Here is a 20610-nt window from a genome sequence, read left to right as displayed (position 1 = left end):
ATAGGAAAAAGGTTATCCTACGAATAATCGTGCAGTTAAAAGGCAAAACTCGAAGTGGCAGCCACCTTGTCAAAAACATTTATTTCATACAGCTGTTGCTCAATATTTGCTATTGCTCAAATTATTAAATGCGCAACTGTCATTTTGTACACAGAGTAACAAGGAAGTTTATAGTTGTAGATCACATATAGAAATTAGCCTTCGGATCCGGATACCAAACAGCAGGATGTCACATGGTGACAATTTAATATTTCCAGTCTCGTAAAAGGTGTCAAAGCAGAAGACGAGCGAGCAGATCATCCGTATTTAACACTGAAATAGTTAATGTAGTTCAGACAAATCCCCGCCCCTTCGCCTTCTCCGGCTGTCACCATTGGCCGTGCCGGACGTCGGTCATTTTCAAGGCTATGCCCCTCAGCTCGGCAAAGTGACAAGGCGCCGCAGTGTGGCTCTTATCAGTAGCGCACTGGATCGGACACCATTTCTCAACTCTGCTTAAGTCCGCAAGTCGTGAAGCAGCAGAACAGAAAGGTAAGTTAAATGGGAGTGGGTTTCAGTGGGGCAGATCGTGGTGCTTCTGCTCACGCCGCGCCATCACTTCTTAATAAAATTGTTATTGTGGGATTTCCTGTGGACTGACGTGAACACTTCTAAGACCGGAGGTTGCTCGCGGCCACATTTTTTTTTGTTGCCATAATTACCTAAGTGTCAATGACAATTGCACATGCACGTTGCTGAGGAGAGCACACTGGCCTGTGTCGATTGAAAGCTTTGTACTCTTATAAGAACGCATGGTTTTGCTTGTTGACTGGATGTCTCTTTGCTTTAGGTGATACAAATCATATCGCGTCGCCCGTCGAGTCGTCTTCGTCAGCCCCCCTAGGTACTCGCTCCTCGGAAGTTGCCGCCGGAGCTGGCAGTGCGGCTCGGCATTTTCCGGCAGCGCAGAACCGTTCGGAGCCTTCAGTTTAATCGCCTGGTCGAGAAGTCCTCACGGGTCATTTCTGCACCTATTTTTCCATTCCATGCACCGCGTTTGACTTTTCACCTTCACATTTGCTAAATGCCTGTCAGTGGCATAATGACTTCATTTCAAATGCAGGACCAAAAGAACAGGCTCATGTGTTCCTGTTTCAGAAAAAGTGCCATTTACAATAAGCATTTTTAAACGCCTAACTGATAACATTAGTAAGCAGGAGATGCAGGAAGGGATTACAGTTGTTCTTACCTTAGGCTGAACAATCTACAGAATTGGTATTGAACTGGAGAAACAACAGTCTAGTCTTGATTATATATAGTGCCATTAGCAGCATTCACCAGCACAATGAATTTTAGACAGCAAATAAGACATTAGAAGATTCTCAGGCCTGCTTAATCCATTCTGACCCCATGGGGTATGCAAAAACAAACACATTCCTAATACAAGAAATTGTATAAGGCGAAATAAAGAACAAAAAAAAAATAATTAGGAAACAGCCCTGGACAGGACCCCAGTTCATGGCACTACCCATGCATGTATACACATCCACACTTGGACTTCTTCAGCAAGACCAGTTCAGACCATTTTTGGAGGTGAGAGAGAAAAAACAGAAAACTTAGAGGAAAATGCTCACGCGTAAGGAGAACATGCTGAATTTGAACTCAGGACAGTGTATCTTTGAAGGAGCTGCGATCATCCCCCCAGTAAAATGCAAGATTACTGAACACTATCTCAGTACTCTCGAGTAGTGAAACATCTTGGAAACTGGGATCCAAACAGACACTTTCATCCAAAGCAACTTACAACATTTGAGATACAATTGGTTACACTTCTTTTGGTTTTCCAATCGGAGCACAGGCAGGTAAAGTGTCTTGCACAGGGTCACACAATGGGGTTTGAACCCACAACCTCATAGTTTGAGGTCCAAAGCCTTAAGAGCTACACCACACCACCTTTCACACATATACAGTACTGGCAGACTTTAGGAGAAGCTCAGAAGAGACTCAACTTCAGACATAAAAGGTGGAAGGCAACTGACTCACGAGAATGCTTTAGGAATGGGAAGCCCCTTTCAGAGCAGTATTTCAAAAAAAGCAACAGCAAAGATGCTGGCCTTCAGGATGTAGATGTTTCATTCATATATTCGTCCAAACAGACTGATGTGGAAAGCTCTTGGAGAATAGGGGCCATTATATTTCTCCCAGGAATGTGGGAGTAAAGAAAACACTTTAGTGCAAAGATCTTTAGCTATCTTATTGGTTTATCCTGTGTAGACATTCTGGCGCTTTTCTTTGTGTCCCCAAATTAAGCAGGAAATGTGTTTTACCGTATCACTTAAATCCAATAAGACTGAAGATCAAGTGATAAATGGAATGTAGCAAAATACATCCGTATGTTTGTTCATCCCATCATAAAAATAATAATTAATTTTATTTATATAGTGCCTTTCCCATGCTCATTCATTCATTCATTCTTTATCAAACTTGCTTAATCCAGTTTAGGGTCACAGAACACAGGTTTCTGTCCTGGCAGCATGGGGTGCAAGGCTGAAGTTAGCCCTACACTGCAGGGCCCATCCATCCATCTGCTGCTGGAGTATGTGAATTTCCCCTTGGGGATTAATAAAGTATCTATCTATCTATCTATCTATCTATCTATCTATCTATCTATCTATCTATCTATCTATCTATCTATCTATCTATCTATCTATCTATCTATCCCACTTAATTCTGTTCAGACTCTCAGTGGACTGTGAATGGCTTTGGGTGGTCATATATTTATTCTGTATAAGGCAGCAAAAGAATCAACAACTAACAATAAATTAGGTGTTATGATGAACGGGACTCCTGCTCAAGCTTAACTCATACATGATGAAGTTTGGATAGGTTCCAGATCACTAGAGATCCAGCAAGGAAGCGCAGTTTCTCTCTCCAGTCATATTCCCTGAGATGACAGAAGTCAGGCATGAACCTGGGACACGGTTGTTAGAAGCTAAAGTAGACTTGGTTTGCTTAGATTTTTTTTTGTTCTTTATTTCGCCTTATGCAAATTTCTTGTATTAGGAATTTGTTAGTTTTTGCATACCCCTTGGGGTCAGACATTGTATAGTGCCCCTGGAGCAATTGAAGGTTAAGGGCCTTGCTCAAGGGCCCAGCAGAGTAGGATTTCTTTTTGGCATTGACGGGGATTTGAACCGGCAACCTTCAGGATATCAGCGCAGATCCTTAGCCTCAGAGCCACCACTCCACCCTTGTTGTAGCCCAACAGGCCTCTTAGCTTTGCTGCACTTGTCACCTGTTACAGTATCTCAAATGGAATAAAGCAGATTTCAAAATGAAATAGCGGGTGGAAGTTAGATTGATGTTTTGGTAAAGTATGGACAGATAATACATTTCTTTCCATCATTTTCCTGAGCCTGTATTTTGTAGTATAGAGTTCATAGGAAGCCTGAACCTATCTAATCAGCAAGAAGCTAAAAGCTGGAAACCCTTACACCCCAGAGCAGACCCATACAGCTAATTTAGAGATGCTATTGAGTGGGAGAGCATTAGATTTCACATACTGCACCTGGATAATACATAACATCTCAAACTTGCTGTAACCTGAAGGGGGCGCTGTTGACCTAATCCCAAGCCCAAATAATTATTAAGAGATCAAACATACACAAAATGGTGCTTTTTTTAATAAAAATAAATTGCAGAAGAGAGGGTTAAATACAAGAAGGACACAAAGTAGAAAAAAAAAGAGTTGACTAAAGCCTTAAAGACGTTCTTAGCAGAAGAGCATTTTAATCTTCGGTCCTTTAGCACTTTAGAGTCACCTCTGTTCCCTTTAGAGGTAGTTTTGGGTTGGGGCAAATCTCTGCTTGAACAAGTGACACCAAGTTAGACCCTCTGCCCAGTCACTCCTATTGTCTCTGAAATCTCAAACCAAGTATTGGCCTTAAAGAGCCAGAATGATACAGTAGTCCCTTGGTTGGAAGGGACAATCCGTTTCAGGGTCACAGTTGGCCCACGCTATGCTCTTACAGTACCAAATGCAATGTGGGAAATAATGCTGGATAGGGTACAAGTCTGTCACAAGGTACAGACATATACACACTCGCACTTAATTTAGTGCTACCCACTTAAAATAAATTGTATGTACATGCGTACAGTTTCTAATGTGTGTGTGTCAGCCTAAGAACAACATGCAAACCTGAAACATAAGGCGTTCTGCCTAGGAAATGTACCAAGATTCAAGCATGCAGAATAGTTAATACTAGCCTCTGTTCGACTGTGCCACCATCTTCAGAGCGAAAATACAAGGTAAGATAAATATTTACATCTGAATCCCTTTAATGTCTGGAGGAAGTTTAAGGTGATAACAGACAATCTGGTTCTAGCAGGCTTTCCATTCTCATTCTGATTGAAAGCAAAATAAACCTGATGTAGCCGGCCTAACTGGGCTTGTGTTGTTTGTATCTAAATAATAATGGAACACAAAGGGTTAGTTTCCAGCTGCCTGCCCATTGTATTAGCACTAAAGTTATTCATTATTAAAGAGTAAACTGCTGTTCACCACCGTTCTCCAGAAATGCATTGCTGCTTCTGTACAAGTGATTTGTGAAGAGAGAGGGACCTTGGCAGGTAGAAATCTTTCAGAATAAGAGCACTTAGTTCACAAGTGTTATCACTATTGTGAAGTAATATCTGCAACAGAGCATTTAGTTGGCTTTATGGAAATATCATGCAAAAAGCGAAAACTCAACACCATTCAGATATTTTATTTTCTAACATCCTATTTTCTCATGCTAGGGTGTAGTGGTGACATGAGGCTAGGGATCTGAGCTAGCAATCAGAAAATTGCCAGCTCACACCAGAAGTGACTCTACTCCGTTGGGACCTTGAGCAAGGCCCTTAACCTGCAATTGCTCCATCCTGGGTATAACGTTAATCTGCATTCAGACCTGCAAGCACGTCCTCTAACTCAGGGGTCCCCAACCACCGGTCCGCGACCCACTACCGGGCCGCAGCCGTCTGACAGCCGGGCCGCGAGAGAACTGCCAGCAACGGAGACTCACTCAGACTTTTCAGAACGCTTGGCGGGCGGGACTTTGCAGCGGCGCAGAGAGAGGAGAGAGACCAAGGTGGGAGAGTATTACAACAAAGTATTTTTATGGTCCCGAAAGTTTCCCCATATGACACGAATCTATAGAAATCTCGTTACTATGAAGTACATTCAGCAGATGCTTTCATTACAATGAGGTGACCTTGAAATGCTTGAACGAATCATCCACAGAGCAGTTAGATCTGTGGCCGCAGCTCAGTTGTACACATTTACACAACGATCCCCAAACAGAAACATTGTAAAAAAAATTCTTTCTTTGAACTTTCCTCGTACTGTTTTTTTTTTTTTTTGCTGTTTTTGTTTTCTGTGGTTTTCAGTGATACCTTTTGCTTATTGCTTGTCAACATCTGAAAAACATCCATTGGAATTTAACTCATTGTCACCCTCCTATAGAAACGGCAGACACGAAAAAAACGATAACAGTGTTAATGTTTGTGATGTGCAGTCTGTTGGAATGACAAATGCAAAGCATATGTCTTTGTTATATGCAAAAAAAGAAGAAAAATCTCGGGTTGTAAACGTATGCGAACTGCTTAATAACTTAATAATAATAGAAATATTATGTAAATTGTGTATAAAACTGCCCCCCCCCCCAACCGACCGGTCCGTGGAAAAATTTGCATCTAATAAAGTGGTCCTCGCTGTCAAAAAGGTTGGGGACCACTAATCTAACTTACAGGGAAAAACTTGAGGGTTGGTGGCAGGATTGGCATTCCAGCCACAGTAAAAAACCTCACACTGTTCCAGTGTGGTGCTGAGGTGTCACCCACTGCACTCGGGTCCCAATCCAGGTGGGTGTGGTGTGTGTGGTAATGTGCTATTAGTGCAAGCATTCAACATCTCTATTTTCTCATCCAAACTGGCAATGAGCTGGAGATCAAATTCATCTGCAGTGGACGCAAGGCAGAAACCAACACTCCGGTCACACACACATATAAACACGGACACAACACATTCAGTCCAGTCAACCTAACAACATAGTTTTGGACTCAACAGCCAGTTTAATGGCCACAACCATTTCTTTGTGTCTCAGTTTACCAGTTTGTCCCACCAGCATCACTTTTTTCACTTCCTGCATTCTTCAGCCTGATAAAGGTGAGACTAATGCTGCATTGACATCACACCTCAGTTGACCACATTCCGGTAAAACATTCAGAAAAACAATATGGACGCATCCATGAAAACCGTTGTCGGGCTTGCGCCATTGGAATAAGTAGCAGTTGATAAAATGCATTACGTGGTAATTTGCATATCCACTTAAACACAGTAACAACATTTAAATGGATAGAAGTTGGACAGTACAGATTTAATGAGACACAAATAGAAATGCTAACAGTATAACTTCCACTAAAGTTTGTGGTGTACGCTGCAATTTTGAATTGACGTCGTGATCTGCAGTCGGACAAACTCGGACTTGACTTGACAGACCAGCCCTGAGTTTCCGAGTTCCAAATCTGACCTACGTGGGTGCTGCAGTTGAAAATTCTGACTTTCTACTTCAAATGGAACACAGCATAATTCTTCTCATGACATCTGGCCCTATGCACTTCTATACCCAGCCTTCTACTCAGTGCACTTTGACCCCCATTCATTCTCTACTTTTTGACCCATGTACCTGAAGCCAAACCTGACATACCCGCTTCAGTCTGACAGCTGTGCACAAACTATAGGACCCTTTTCACTTGCTTCCAGATATCCGCCTTAAGAAGTCAAAATTGGAGCCATTTTCTCGAGTAAATGCCTATGTAAAGCTCATCCTGTATGTCTTTGTATTGGCAAAATAATCAGAAACGCCCAACAGCATATTAATATGAAGAACCTAATAAGTAACTGGGCTGGCCTTTGTGTTCAGATCAACTTTTGTCATTCTTGGATTGCTGTCATACATGTTCTGAACTGTGTATAGTGGCTTATTGCAGTATTTTTCCTAAAGAAAAGTCTCCAGGTTTTTTGAAGGATCAAGGAAGTAGACATCTATTTTGCAGTGTGCACTCCAGATCTTCCCATAAAGTTTCAATGATGTGTAGATCTCGTGGTTGGAGAGGACATGGAAGAGGACTGACTTCATTTTGATAAACATGAATCCAGTCTTGAAGTGGTTTAGCAGTATGTATGGAGTCATTATCATCCTAGAATAAGGGAACATCATGAGGTAACAGTTTTTGCCCTCTGGATTGATGAAAAAAGGATTTTAAATGATTTTAGCACAAGGCTGCAACATAGCAAAATGTGATAAAAGTGAAGGGGTATTGGCTGTCTGTAGATCTACCAGCACATTTATCAGCTACTAGAAAACGTTGAGGATCGAAGGCATCTTTAAACAGAAATAAAATAGGGCAGATGATGACCCATATTACTTTTCTTCCTTGTTTAGGAGTTCAGGGTTTGTGAATCTGTAAACCAGGTTAAGGTTCATCCTTGTGTGTTGAGTTTTTATACAAGAGGTTTCTGAATCTTATTCCTGCTATAACTTCCAGCTTTGTGAGGTTTTTAAAATAGAGTTACTTTGGAGGACGGGGTCACAGGAATGCTGACTCAATTCTGTTATCGATTTTGAAGGCTATAAGTTTGTGGTATTTCAGCAACTATCCTGTGAGGTCTATGTCTTGCTGAGCTTCGTCTTGTGACTTGTGTTTCTCTTTGTCAGTGCAGTTTGTACATATTTGGCATGTCATTTTGTTTGACACTCTTCCCCTTGATGTTTGAAATAATTTTACAGTTTTTTATTAATCGGTACACATATAATTCTAACACCAAGTGTTTGGCCACTTAGCACACTCCCCTATCAAAGCACTGATTGTCAAAGCTCTAATTGACAATCAAACTAATAGGACTTGCGTTTGCAGCTGAATTTGTAATCGTGATTTAGTAACTTCAAAGGTAAACTCCTTTTTCATGTATTTTTCCATTACCTCTGTAATATCAGGTATGTCAACCCTGACGCTGTGGGGCATCTGTTGGCGAAGAAAGATTCACTGATCTTGACTTTGCTGATGATGCTGTGATCTTCGTGGAGTCAATGGAGGCTCTGAGAGATTGAGTGAAGAGTCTGGGTGTCTGGGTTTGTGAGTGTCCTGATAAAAACCAAGATCCTGGCCTTTGATGACCTCTTGGGCACAGCCATCAGCAGTGTGTCTGTCTGTGGAGAGAATATCAACCACGTTGAGAGGTTTACTTACCTTGGCAGTGACATTCATGTCCCTGGTGACTCTTCCTATGAAGTCAGTAGATGGATTGGGAGAGCATGGGGCATCATGAGGTCACCTATACAAAAGGACGAAGGTCCAAGTCTTTAGAGTCCTGGTGCTTCCAGTCTTTGCTCTATGGTTGTGAGACATGGATGCTACCCAGTGATCTGAGAAGAAGACTGGACTCCTTTAGTACTGTGTCTCCTAGCAGAATCCTTGGGTAACGCTGGTTGACTTTGTGTCACATGGAGTCCCGAATGTGTCACACTTCCTGCATTGAGAGGGAGCATCTGTTAAACGGCACTATGGCCATGTGGTGTGTTTCCCCGAAGGTGATCTGGCTCACTGGAACCTCATTGTTGAGGACCTGAGAGCCGGACCAAGACAAGGGGACGTCCATGTAACACCTGGCTGCAGCAGATAGAGGGTCGTTTCCGTAGGGTGGGACTGGACCACGTGTCTGCCTGGAGGGTTGCTAACCAGGATCCCAAGCTGTTTCGTCGTGTGGTGGGTGCGGCAACACACTGTACCAGTGCATGCTCCCCAACCTGACGTGACCTGACCTGACCAATCCTGTGTGTCTACATATAAAGATCAAAAGGTCTGTGAATCTTTAAAAACTTTATGCAGAATGCACTCCCACCCACAAAGCTCCCAAATCAAATTCTGCATTCATAAATCAATTTAACATTAAGGAAGAATGGATGATAATTAGAGCAGAATGATGGTGCAGTGTTTAAGGCAACTATTTCACAACTTGTGGCTTCAGATTATGGTTTGGCATTTCATATGCTAAGATTGCGTGTTTTCCCCAAGTCTCTTTGGGCTTTCTTTTTCGAGTCCTTCTGGTTTCATCTCACATAGATGGAGTGGCCTACTAATGGTACTTTCAGGATCAGTTTCTTCTTGAGATGTTCTCCAGAACACGCAAGCATGTATTGGAACAAGGAAGTCTAAAAAAATGAACGAAGGACATTTGCTGATGCTGGGTTAGTCACTAAGAGGCAACTGAAATGCTTTAGAACATGCTGGGGCATACGCAAATTGTTTGAAAAGAAACACAAATGAAAAGAATGTTTGATACATCATCCATGTAAAAATCTGCTTTTCCTTTTTGTTAATTTTTCACTGCTTGCTGTCAATATCAACTTTGGACTTGCACGAGTCTGTACTAGAGTGTGCCATCTGATGGACTGGCATCCTTGATGTCTAACTTAGGGTGTACCCACACTAGGCACGTTTGCTCCGTACCATGCCCCCTCCCTACTTCCCTGCTGGCCAGCCCTCACACTGCACTTATCGCTCTGAACTTTACCCAGTCCCACCTCTTCCAAGCGGGTCAGGGCATAGTATGGTTGGCCCAGCACGGAGTGATCACACTAGTCAAGTGAAGTAGACTTTGCAGGGTTATATGCGGACAAACGTGCTCGGGCATGGAAAGAACTGCCAATGTGAGTACATCCTAACTTGTGCCTATTCCTGCTTAATAAACTGGATTTATGGAGCTCTCATTAAATTTACCATCAATGCCTACATGCTAAGACTCTGAGATCCTGACAGCATAACAACTAAATGTCACATTTTTCAGAATATTAGATATCTATCGTAACATCATATTTTCAGATGCACCTAGTCCAATTTACATTTGCTTGTTTCTGATACGTATCTCAGCAGAACTGTGTTCATGGCAGGAACCAGTGGAGTCTACCTCAGGGCATATCAATCTATGTCAAGACACACTTACAGTTTTGCAGTGTGACTGAAGGAAAAACAAACTTACTCCAAAAAGTGGTTTGGGGGGTCCAACCAGGTTACCCCGTTTACTTATAACCAAATAAGACGGCTCTGTGGCCCAGGAAACAAGAACAAGTAGGAGGCTTGTTCTGCTATAACAATTGTGGTGATCTCTCTGTTCACAGCAAACGTCATGTCGAAATGAAATGCCACCTTCTGGGAATGGTTCCTTTTTATGCTGACTGAGCCAGAAGGGGTGGAGCCTTTTTGGGACTTCAAGGTCCTTCTTGGGAGGTGACACATTGCAGGAGGGAAAGTAGAAGAAACTGTTGGAGTCAGCGCCACCTGTTATCCCGGGGTAGATATGCTTACCTTCTCAAAGTCTGGCAGATGGTTCCCAGACGCTCACACTCAGCAGTAAATCCCATCCATCTTTCACATGTGGTAGGAAAACCAGAGCATATCCAGAGGAAAAGCTCTCATAGCATAAGGAGAACATGCAGACTCCACACAGGCAGTGCCCAGGCATGGGTTTCAAACCTAGGATGCAGTCATGTCATTGTCCAACCCGCTATATCCTAACACAGGGTCACGGGGGTCTGCTGGAGCCAATTCCAGCCAACACAGGGCGCAAGGCAGGAACAAATCCCTAGGCAGGGTGCCAGCCCACCGCAGGGCACACATACACCCACACACCAAGCACATACTAGGGACAATTTAGGATCACCAATGCACCTAACCTGCATGTTTTTGGACTGTGGGAGGAAACCCACGCAGACACAGGGAGAACATGCAAACTCCATGCAGGGAAGACCCAGGAAGCAAACCCAGTGTGCAGACAAAAAATAAAGCATTCATCATTTTTATTTAAGCTTTGTGTACTTAAATCTTTTTAATGTATTCTGGAATCGGTAGCCTTGTTGCTCGAGAGACTCAGATTCTGTCCAGGTCACTGTCCCTGTGGCATTTGCACTATCAGATCATTTTTTTCCTTGTACTTCAGTTTCTTCCCACAATGCACGCTAGGTTAATTGGTAATGTTAAATTGTACCATTTTGGGTTCATGTAGTGTGTGTGTGTGCCCGGTGACAGATTGATATGCCATCCAAGGCCGGTTTCTTAGAGCGCACTGCTGGCAGAAAAGCTTCATTGTAACCTTGTAATGGGAAAATTGGATTTAGAAAATGAATAGCTGGATGGAGTTCAGCCTTCCAATATTTAAAAAAGATAAAAATGAGGTTATAGAATAGAAAAACAATGAAAAATAGTTCACATATTTGCTAGCAATTTATATTGGATGAAAATTGTATTAAAAAAGCCGAGAGCAAGTCTGAGGTGTACGACGGTGGTTGTGGACATCCCAGACGAGAGACTATGGAGCGTATCACGCTTAAAGCAGCTCCTGAGGACACAAGCCTGAGTTCTCTCCGCTGCCAGATGACTAAGAGACAGGAAGTACAAGTGATGTGAAATTCCGCAGAAGCTGATAAGAGATGTTTTTGTCTTGCAGTGTTCCTCGCAGCACACAAGATTTTGACCAAGGCCTGATGTTTTTTCTTTTGTGCTCATTTTCGCCTAGCATTTCTCGGGTTTCCTGTGCTTCATTAAAATATGCCAGTTCCATATCTAATTTGCTCCTTTGTGCTTATGTGCTTGTTTTGTGGGTCGACTTCCTGTAACGCCTGCAGTTGTTGTCAGCATGCACTGGTTATTTCTGATGCATTAAACTCGCATGTTCCAGTTCCTGACTGGTCCCACATTGCCAAGTGTATATAGGGTTGGTTTGCATGAATTGCAAAATGCTTTTGAATAGGAAGTTTCAGATTGATTAAAGAAATGACTGAGTTTCAGAACACTGGTATCAAGTTGCTCGTTCCTTTGATGTTCGAGACCAATACATCAGTCAATGTCTCTCTCCTTACTCACCTGCAGTCCAGCTCCATTTGTCAATTATTGGGGTTATCACATAAATAAAACTGCTGAACACATCTATACTTTTTAAAAAGAACCAAAGATCCGCCTCCTGATGCTTTATTTAACTTATGAAACTTAAAAGCTGGCTGCTTCCTATACAATGCGGTAAATAATCTGTTTCATTACCCTAACACTTTTGACATCATTTCTTACATTTGTTTCTGTTTTTCCTATCACAGAAGCACAAAATCCATTAAATTATGTTGTTTTACTATGATGCCTGTAAAGTCAGGTACGAAGTAGCTGTACTTGAGTAAAAGAATTTCAAGGCCCACCAATACATGTTGGGGCACCAACTAGGTAGTCGTCCCCATTTAATCCAACTAAAGAAAAATGGCTGCTAAGTGTGCAAAAGTAACTGAAACATCCAAAACGAAAAGAAAAGATGTCCAGCTAGGTTTTTCTGTTTCTTTTGGTAACCAAATAGGAGCTCTTCATGTTCCTTCCAGTAGCTGAGAGATTTATAGGTGGGGGAGCAATTGCCCTCACTGGGCATCTTCTCCCTACTGCAGAGGAAATAAAAGAGGAGAAGGTTATCAAAATTTTGTTTTCACATTTGACAGTAATAAAGAGGTTTTGTGCAGATAGACAGATAGATAGATATGAAAGGCACTATATAATAGATAGATAGATAGATAGATAGATAGATAGATAGATAGATAGATAGATAGATAGATAGATAGATAGATAGTGATGCCTTAAAAATAAATATGATAGTAAAAGTAAGTGTAATCAAATGGTCCAAGTGATATTCAATATATGTATGGTCTACAACTGAAAATTCATGACTTTCGCTTTTCAGCAATGGATGACTGGAAAACTGTTATAAAACTTTATATTTATTAAGAAGTTATTATAAAATCATTAAGATGATTTCAAATATACAGCAGAAAATTGCTGCAGACAGTAGAAAAAGCTGTTTAGCTGATGAGCTGGGCAATGAGGACACAGAACAGCAGGAGAAGGTGCAAATCCAAACAAGGTGCAACCAGTGCAGTGCAACCTCTTCATAAATACAGTCATACGAAAAAGTCTCAGCCTGCATAATAATTGACTCTACTTTCAAAAAAAAGATAACAGTGGTATGTCTTTCATTTCCTAGGAACATATGAGTACTGGGGTGTTTTTCCGAACAAAGATTTGTAGTGAAGCAGTAATTAATTCAAATGTGAAAAACTGGCTGTGCAAAAATTTGGGTCCCCTTGTAATTCTGCTGATTTGAATGCATGTAACTGCTCAATGCTGATTACTTACAACACCAAATTGGTTGGATTAGCTTGTTAAACCTTGAACTTCATAGACAGGTGTGTCCCATCATGAGATATAAAGGTATTTAAGGTGGTCAATTGCAAGTTGTACTTCCCTTTGACTCTCCTCTGAAGAGTGACAGCATGGGATCCTCAAAGCAACTCTCAAAAGATCTGAAAATAAAGATTCTCTCATGGTTTAGAGGAAGGCTACAAAAAACTATCTGAGAGGTTTAAACTGTCAGTTTCAACTGTAAGGAATATAATCAGGAAATGGAAGGCCACATGCACAGTTGCTGTTAAACCCAGCAGGTCTGGCAGGCCAAGAAAAATGCAGGAGCGGCATATGAGTAGGATTGTGAGAATGGTTACAGACAGCCCACAGATCACCTCCAAAGACCTGCAAGAAGATCTTGCTGCAGATGGTGTATCTCTACATCGTTCTACAATTCAGCGCAATTTGCACAAAGAACATCTGTATGGCAGGGTGATGAGAAAGAAGCCCTTTCTGCACTCATGCCACAAACAGAGTCGCTTGTTGTATGCAAATGCTCATTTAGACAAGCCAGATTCATTTTGGAACAAAGGGCTTTGGCCTGATGAGACAAAAATTGAGTTATTTGGTCATAACAAAAAGCGCTTTGCATGGCGGAAGAAGAACACCGCATTCCAAAAAAAACACCTGCTACCTACTGTCAAATTTGATGGAGGTTCCATCATGCTGTGGGGCTGTGCGGCTAGTTCAGGGACTGGGGCCCTTGTTAACGTCAAGGGTTGGGTGAATTCAACCCAATATCAACAAATTCTTCAGGATAATGTTCAGGCATCAGTCACAAAGTTGAAGTTATGCAGGGGTTGGATATTCCAACAAGACAATGACCCAAAACACAGTTTGAAATCTACAAAAGCATTCATGCAGAGGGAGGAGTACTATGTTCTGGAATGGCCGTCACAGACTTGAATATCATCGAAAATCTATGGGATGATTTGAAGCAGGCTGTCCATGCTCGGCAGCCATCAAATTGAACTGAACTAGAGAGATTTTGTATGGAAGAATGGTCAAAAATACCTCCATCCAGAATCCAGACACTCATCAAAGGCTATAGGAGGCGTCTGGAGGCGGTTATATGTGCAAAAAGAGGCTCAACTAAATATTGATGTAATATCTCTGTTGGGGTGCCCAAATTTATTCACCTGTCTAATTTTGTTATGATGCATATTGCATATTTTCTGTTAATCCAATAAATTTAGTGTCGCTGCTGAAATACTGCTGTTTCCATAAGGCATGTCATATATTAAAAGGAAGTTGTTACTTTGAAAGCTCAGCCAATGATAAACAAAAATCCAAAGAATTAAGATGAGTTCCCAAACTTTTTCATATGAATGTAACACAGAAATAATCCAGGATAATAACAGGCATGCTGCTGGAGATTAAATGTCAATAATTCAATAGACAGTAAATAATCCAAACATAGAAAATCATTGGCAGAATCCTGTCTTTAAAAGAACCATGAGCCACGGTGCTCCCACTCTAAAAACCACACCTCTGCTGCTCACCCAACCGGGTCTGCTTACACAGTAGAGATGCCCCCTGATAAGCACAGTCAACCATTATAACAGACTTGATTTCCTACCAGCTACCCCAAGCATTCAGCAATGAGCCTCCACTATGAAAAGACAATTTCCCCTTGGAGATTAATACAGTGTAACAGATACCAAAATACTAACATACAAGCCTAGCTCTGTCCTTCTACAGCCATTCCTCACCCTTCGACAGGAACCAATTGCAGAAGTAGATTTCCCCTGTCACTCATCCACTCGCTCCTCTTACGGCCATTCCTGACTGCTTGTCATCTCTCTTCAATAACACTGGCTCAGTTCTGATTCTACTGTTCCATCTTTCATTTCTCTTCACTTTCATTTTAACCTCCATCTCTTTTCCCATTTTAGTTTCCCTTTAATCTTTCCTATTTCCCTATTCAGGCTCCTTTTCTGTCCTTCAATGGCATTGCAATCATGAACCTCAGAGTGCTAACAAGGAAACTGGCTGAACGACACATGTCTGCGCATGAATACCTTGCCTGCCAATTCCCACATCAACAACCTGGAGCCAGTTTTGTACACTGCTATGTGCACCTATGCCCCTCTGAGCCTGAGAACAACATTTTTGTTTAAAAAGAAAAACGCACCGCCATGGAGTTCCCTCACCACAAATGTATAAACTACCGTATATACTCGTGTATAAGACGGGTCTTGAATCCTGAAAAATCGATCATAAAATCAGACCCCGACTTATACGCCCGTTCAGAAATATGACAATTACATTTTTTTTTACATCTTCTTACTTCCTCCAATCTTGCATCAGTTTTCTCAGACACATAGAATTTTGTTGCAGCAGCACAGTTACCAATTTCTTTCACCACTTCAATGACTTTTAATTTAAAACCAGATTCATATTTTTTTCTGATTGAACGCTCCATCGTAGATAAGGGATGCTCTTACGATAAAGGTGTATGAGGGTGTGAGATACAAAAAAATAGTTTGGGTATTACTGTGTGATCACGTAGGCACAATACAGTAATCCCTCCTCCATCACGGGGGTTGCGTTCCAGAGCCACCCGCGAAATAAGAAAATCCGCGAAGTAGAAACCATGTTTATATGGTTATTTTTATATTGTCATGCTTGGGTCACAGATTTGCGCAGAAACACAGGAGGTTGTAGAGAGACAGGAGCTTTATTCAAACACTGCAAACAAACATTTGTCTCTTTTTCAAAAGTTTAAACTGTGCTCCATGACAAGACAGAGATGACAGTTCTGTCTCACAATTAAAAGAATGCAAACATATCTTCCTCTTCAAAGGAGTGCGCGTCAGGAGCAGAGACTGTCAGAAAGACAGAGGAAAGCAAACAAATCAATAGGGCTGTTTGGCTTTTAAGTATGCGAAGCACTGCCGGTACAAAGCTGTTCAAGGCGGCAGCTCACACCCCCTCCGTCAGGAGCAGGGAGAGAGAGAGAGAGAGAGAGAGAAAGACAGAGAAAAACAAACAGTCAAAAATCAATACGTGCCCTTTGAGCTTTTAAGTATGCGAAGCACCGTGCAGCATGTCGCTTCACGAAGCAGCTGCACACAGAAGGTAGCAACGTGAAGATAATCTTTCAGCATTTTTAGATGAGCATCCGTATCGTCTAGGTGTGCGAACAGCCCCCCTGCTCAATCCCCCTACGTCAGGATCAGAGAAAGTCAGCGCAAGAGAGAGAGAGAGAAAAGTAAGCTGGGTAGCTTCTCAGCCATCTGCCAATAGCGTCCCTTGTATGAAATCAACTGGGCAAACCAACTGAGGAAGCATGTACCAGAAATTAAAAGACCCATTGTCCTCAGAAATCCGCGAACCAGCAAAAAATCTGCGATATATATTTAAATATGCTTGCATATAAAATCCGCGATAGAGTGAAGCCGCGAAAGGCGAAGCGCGATATAGCGAGGGACCACTGTACATAGGAAAAAAAGACTGTGTGCTTCGTGGTTACTTTCTCAGGTTGGCGTAAGCATATCATAATCTCTTGGACCAATAGCGTGAGTTTTCCATATTCAACTTATACGACCGACATTATAAAATACGGGAAATTATACGGTAAAACCAACTCTGACTTATACTCAAGAGAACTTAAACGCGAGCATATGTGGTACTTTTTATTTAAACATGCTGGTCATTTTAATAGTCACAAAATAATTAAACTGCCTTTACTAAAGCACAGTGGTGGAACTGGTAATAAACACAGTGCAAGCTGACGTGAGCAGCCATACATAAAACATAAATTACGTTATTAAACGTAACATTCTCAAACCCACTTCACTCATTTCAGGTTATAAGGGGGTCAGTGACTATATGGGCAATCTTGGTGAGAAGCAGCCCTGGAGTTTGTGCTGCCAGTGAGCTGAACAATCAGGAACAGTTGAACACCCGGGACCAGGAAATGAATTGTAGTTGAGGAACAGAACAAGTGCTGCTGCCAAGAGTCTAATAATTTCTATTATAATAAAACAAGTATGTAAGCCAGAGTTTGAAGGTGAAAGGAAAATCAACTTAGAATTTCACAAGTTTTGTTAATCCAAATCACTGATAGATACTGAAGCACAGAACTGTTTCACTAGTGCTCCGGTGTTTAGGCTGCAGACACCACAAAATGGTGGCACCCCCATAAAAACAAGATGGCATAGCAGAATGTAAAAATAAAAAAAAAAACAGAAAAATTGACTAGAAATGTTCTAAAAATCTCAAACCCAACGTTTTCACGACTAAACCATGGAGAAGACTTAGGTGTTTGGTAAAATAAATTTTTAAAGGTAGAGACGCATAACAGACATGGAGCCACATCCTCAGACCACTCTACACAGACATACACACACACAAAGGGTCAATTTCGAATCATCTTTTATTTTGACTCACACATCTTTAGGATGCTGGAGAGTAAAAAAAAGCCATTTTCCCAGGAGAAATCCTCATACAGACACACCGAGAATATGCAGACTTCTAGACAATGACCTATTGCTGCATGTGAATCGAGAAGTATCCAGCTGCAGCAAGGACCATTCTGCGCACCTCAGACACTGTGAAGCCCGACGAAGAGAAGTTTATGACACAAGCACAAGCATTTATTCTGGAAGGATGGAAAACTTTGCCTATTTATATTAAAGTTGTCCTCGCATCAACTTTCAATCACCATTGCTATACAATACTATTGTTAACTACCTTTATCTATTTTTTACCTTTATTTATTCTTGAATTTCCCCATGGCATTAATCACGTTTTAGCAAATCTAATTTAATCTATCCTAATCTTATTTTATTTTATCTAATCTAATCCAATCTAATCTAATAAAATCTAATAACGTTAACAGTTTCTTATTGCAGGTAATAAATGTAATATGTTCATTTACTTTTAAAGTAGATATTGTAAGTCTTACTTTTTAGTGTTACTTTTAAAACACAAAGTTTGTGTCTTTTGAATTGCACGATCTATATCTGTATATCTGTGTAAGTAAATGATTACTTCCGAGGCTTGATAATGTCTGAGATTGCTAGAGAGTGGGTGGGGTCTAAAGAGAATGCTAACGTCATCTTATGGGCCTCAGAATGTCTCAGATCACTCAATAGCTCTGAGGCTTCCGAGTGTCTCGTCTGCAGCTGGAGTCTATTGTGTGCATCGTAGACTTATCATGCTCAACTGGAAGAATCCTAACTCACTTCTTTTAAGTCAGTGGATGACTGATGTTATGTATTTTCTGAAATTGGAAAAAATCAAATTCTCACTTAGAGGATCTGTGCAAAACATTTTCAAAACCTGGCAGGATTTCATACATAATATTTTAGAATAAGCATTTAAATTGAGGAAGTGGATTCTCTCATATCTTTTTCTATTATATCTTTCTATCTATCTTTATTTATTTACATATTTTTACTATTATTAAAGTGCTACTCTGCTGACCTAGCTCTCTTTCGAATGGGTAGGGGTTGATTTGTTTCAGACCAGTTTTGTTAAACTTGACATGCATGTATGGAATTTTTTTTGATTTTAATAAAATAAAATCTCTCTATTATAAAAAAAAAAAATCTTGCGACAAGACGAGACTTTTTTCCTGCGACGATTCGTGATCTTTTGAAAAGAGACAGAGAGACACTTTTACGTCCTGCGTGACGGTCAAGTCACGTCATACTTAAAACCTTTAGAAGCAAATCCCGTGATACACATGCAGAGCAGGTTAGAGATAATGGAAGTAGGAAAATTCGAAAGTGTCAAAAAAATGGGAGTAAAGATCGCATTAGCGCAAACAAACGGAAAATATTGCTCTGTGAAATAATGGAACAGTGAACAGACATCGAATACAGTGATCCCTCGCTATATCGCGCTTCGCCTTTCGCGGCTTCACTCCATCGCGGATTTTATATGTAAGCATATTTAAATATATATCGCGGATTTTTTGCTGGTTCGCGGATTTCTGAGGACAATGGGTCTTTTAATTTCTGGTACATGCTTCCTCAGTTGGTTTGCCCAGTTGATTTCATACAAGGGACGCTATTTGCAGATGGCTGAGAAGCTAGATTGCTTACTCTTCTCTCTCTCTTGCTCTGACTTTCTCTGATCCTGACATAGGGGATTGAGCAGGGGGGCTGTTCGCATACCTAGACGATACGGACGCTCATCTAAAAATGCTGAAAGATTATCTTCACGTTGCTATCTTTTGTGCAGCTGCTTCCTGAAACGACATGCTGCACGGTGCTTCGCATACTTAAAAGCACGAAGGGCACGTATTGATTTTTGACTGAAAAACAAACTCTCTCTCTCTCTCTCTCTCTCTCTCTCTCTCTCTCTCTCTCTCTCTCTCTCTCCCTGCTCCTGACGGAGGGGGTGTGAGCTGCCGCCTTCAACAGCTTTGTGCCGCGGTGCTTCGCATACTTAAAAGCCAAACAGCCCTATTGATTTGTTTGCTAGAGATTGTTTTCTCTATCTATGTGACATTCTGTGCTCCTGACACGCACTCCTTTGAAGAGGAAGATATGTTTGCATTCTTTTAATTGTGAGACAGAACTGTCATCTCTGTCTTGTCATGGAGCACAGTTTAAACTTTTGAAAAAGAGACAAATGTTTGTTTGCAGTGTTTGAATAACGTTCCTGTCTCTCTACAACCTCCTGTGTTTCTGTGCAAATCTGTGACCCAAGCATGACAATATAAAAATAACCATATAAACATATGGTTTCTACTTCGCGGATTTTCTTATTTCGCGGGTGGCTCTGGAACGCAACCCCCGCGATGGAGGAGGGATTACTGTAGTGTTTGAGGATGTCTGGGGAGAAGAAGGACAATGCAGTGAGACAAAAGCTGTATAGGTTTTTAAATGTTTGAAGCACCGCATGAAGTGCAGATCACACGGCACGGCAGCAGTAGCAAGCCAGCATGTGATCGATCAAAGAGGAGGTAAAAAAAACAACTGTTATTTGTTTCCCATTGTATCACTGTTTAAGAGGGGTTTCGGAGGAGCTACTGCGTCTCCTTGGGGTGCATTCCCCCCTTTTCACAACGGCATGCAGTTCTGGCGGGGTGGGGTGGGGGTAGGTGAGTGAAGTGCAGATCACGTGGCATGACAGCAGCAGCAAGCCAGCAACTGATCGAGCAAAGAGGAGATAAAAAAAAAATGTATTTGTTTCCCATTGTATCACCATTTAAGAGGGGTTTCGAGGAGCGGTCGCGTATCCTTGGGGTACGTTCAGCCCCCCTTTTACAATGGTGCATAATGCTGGCGGGGGGAGGGCAGGGGTTGGCGAGCAAAGGGAGCAGGGGGCAAAGCCCCGTAGTATATATAAAAAAAAAGAACTGCT

At 41.5% G+C, this 20610-nt stretch overlaps 1 protein-coding gene across 1 annotated transcript in view; it reads left to right on the top strand.

Annotated features, from left to right (window-relative positions):
* The first annotated feature begins 426 nt into the window (after positions 1-426).
* Positions 427-20610, top strand: part of ece1 (endothelin converting enzyme 1) — a 318704-nt gene continuing 298520 nt past the window's right edge. The window contains exon 1 of the mRNA XM_028807767.2: positions 427-531. The gene's annotated coding sequence lies outside the window, so the exon portion shown is untranslated. The remainder of the gene's footprint in view (positions 532-20610) is intronic.

This window comes from Erpetoichthys calabaricus, chromosome 8, assembly GCF_900747795.2.
Source record: "Erpetoichthys calabaricus chromosome 8, fErpCal1.3, whole genome shotgun sequence".
Taxonomy (NCBI): Eukaryota; Metazoa; Chordata; class Cladistia; order Polypteriformes; family Polypteridae; genus Erpetoichthys; species Erpetoichthys calabaricus.
This window is presented reverse-complemented; position numbering and strand designations above follow the sequence as displayed.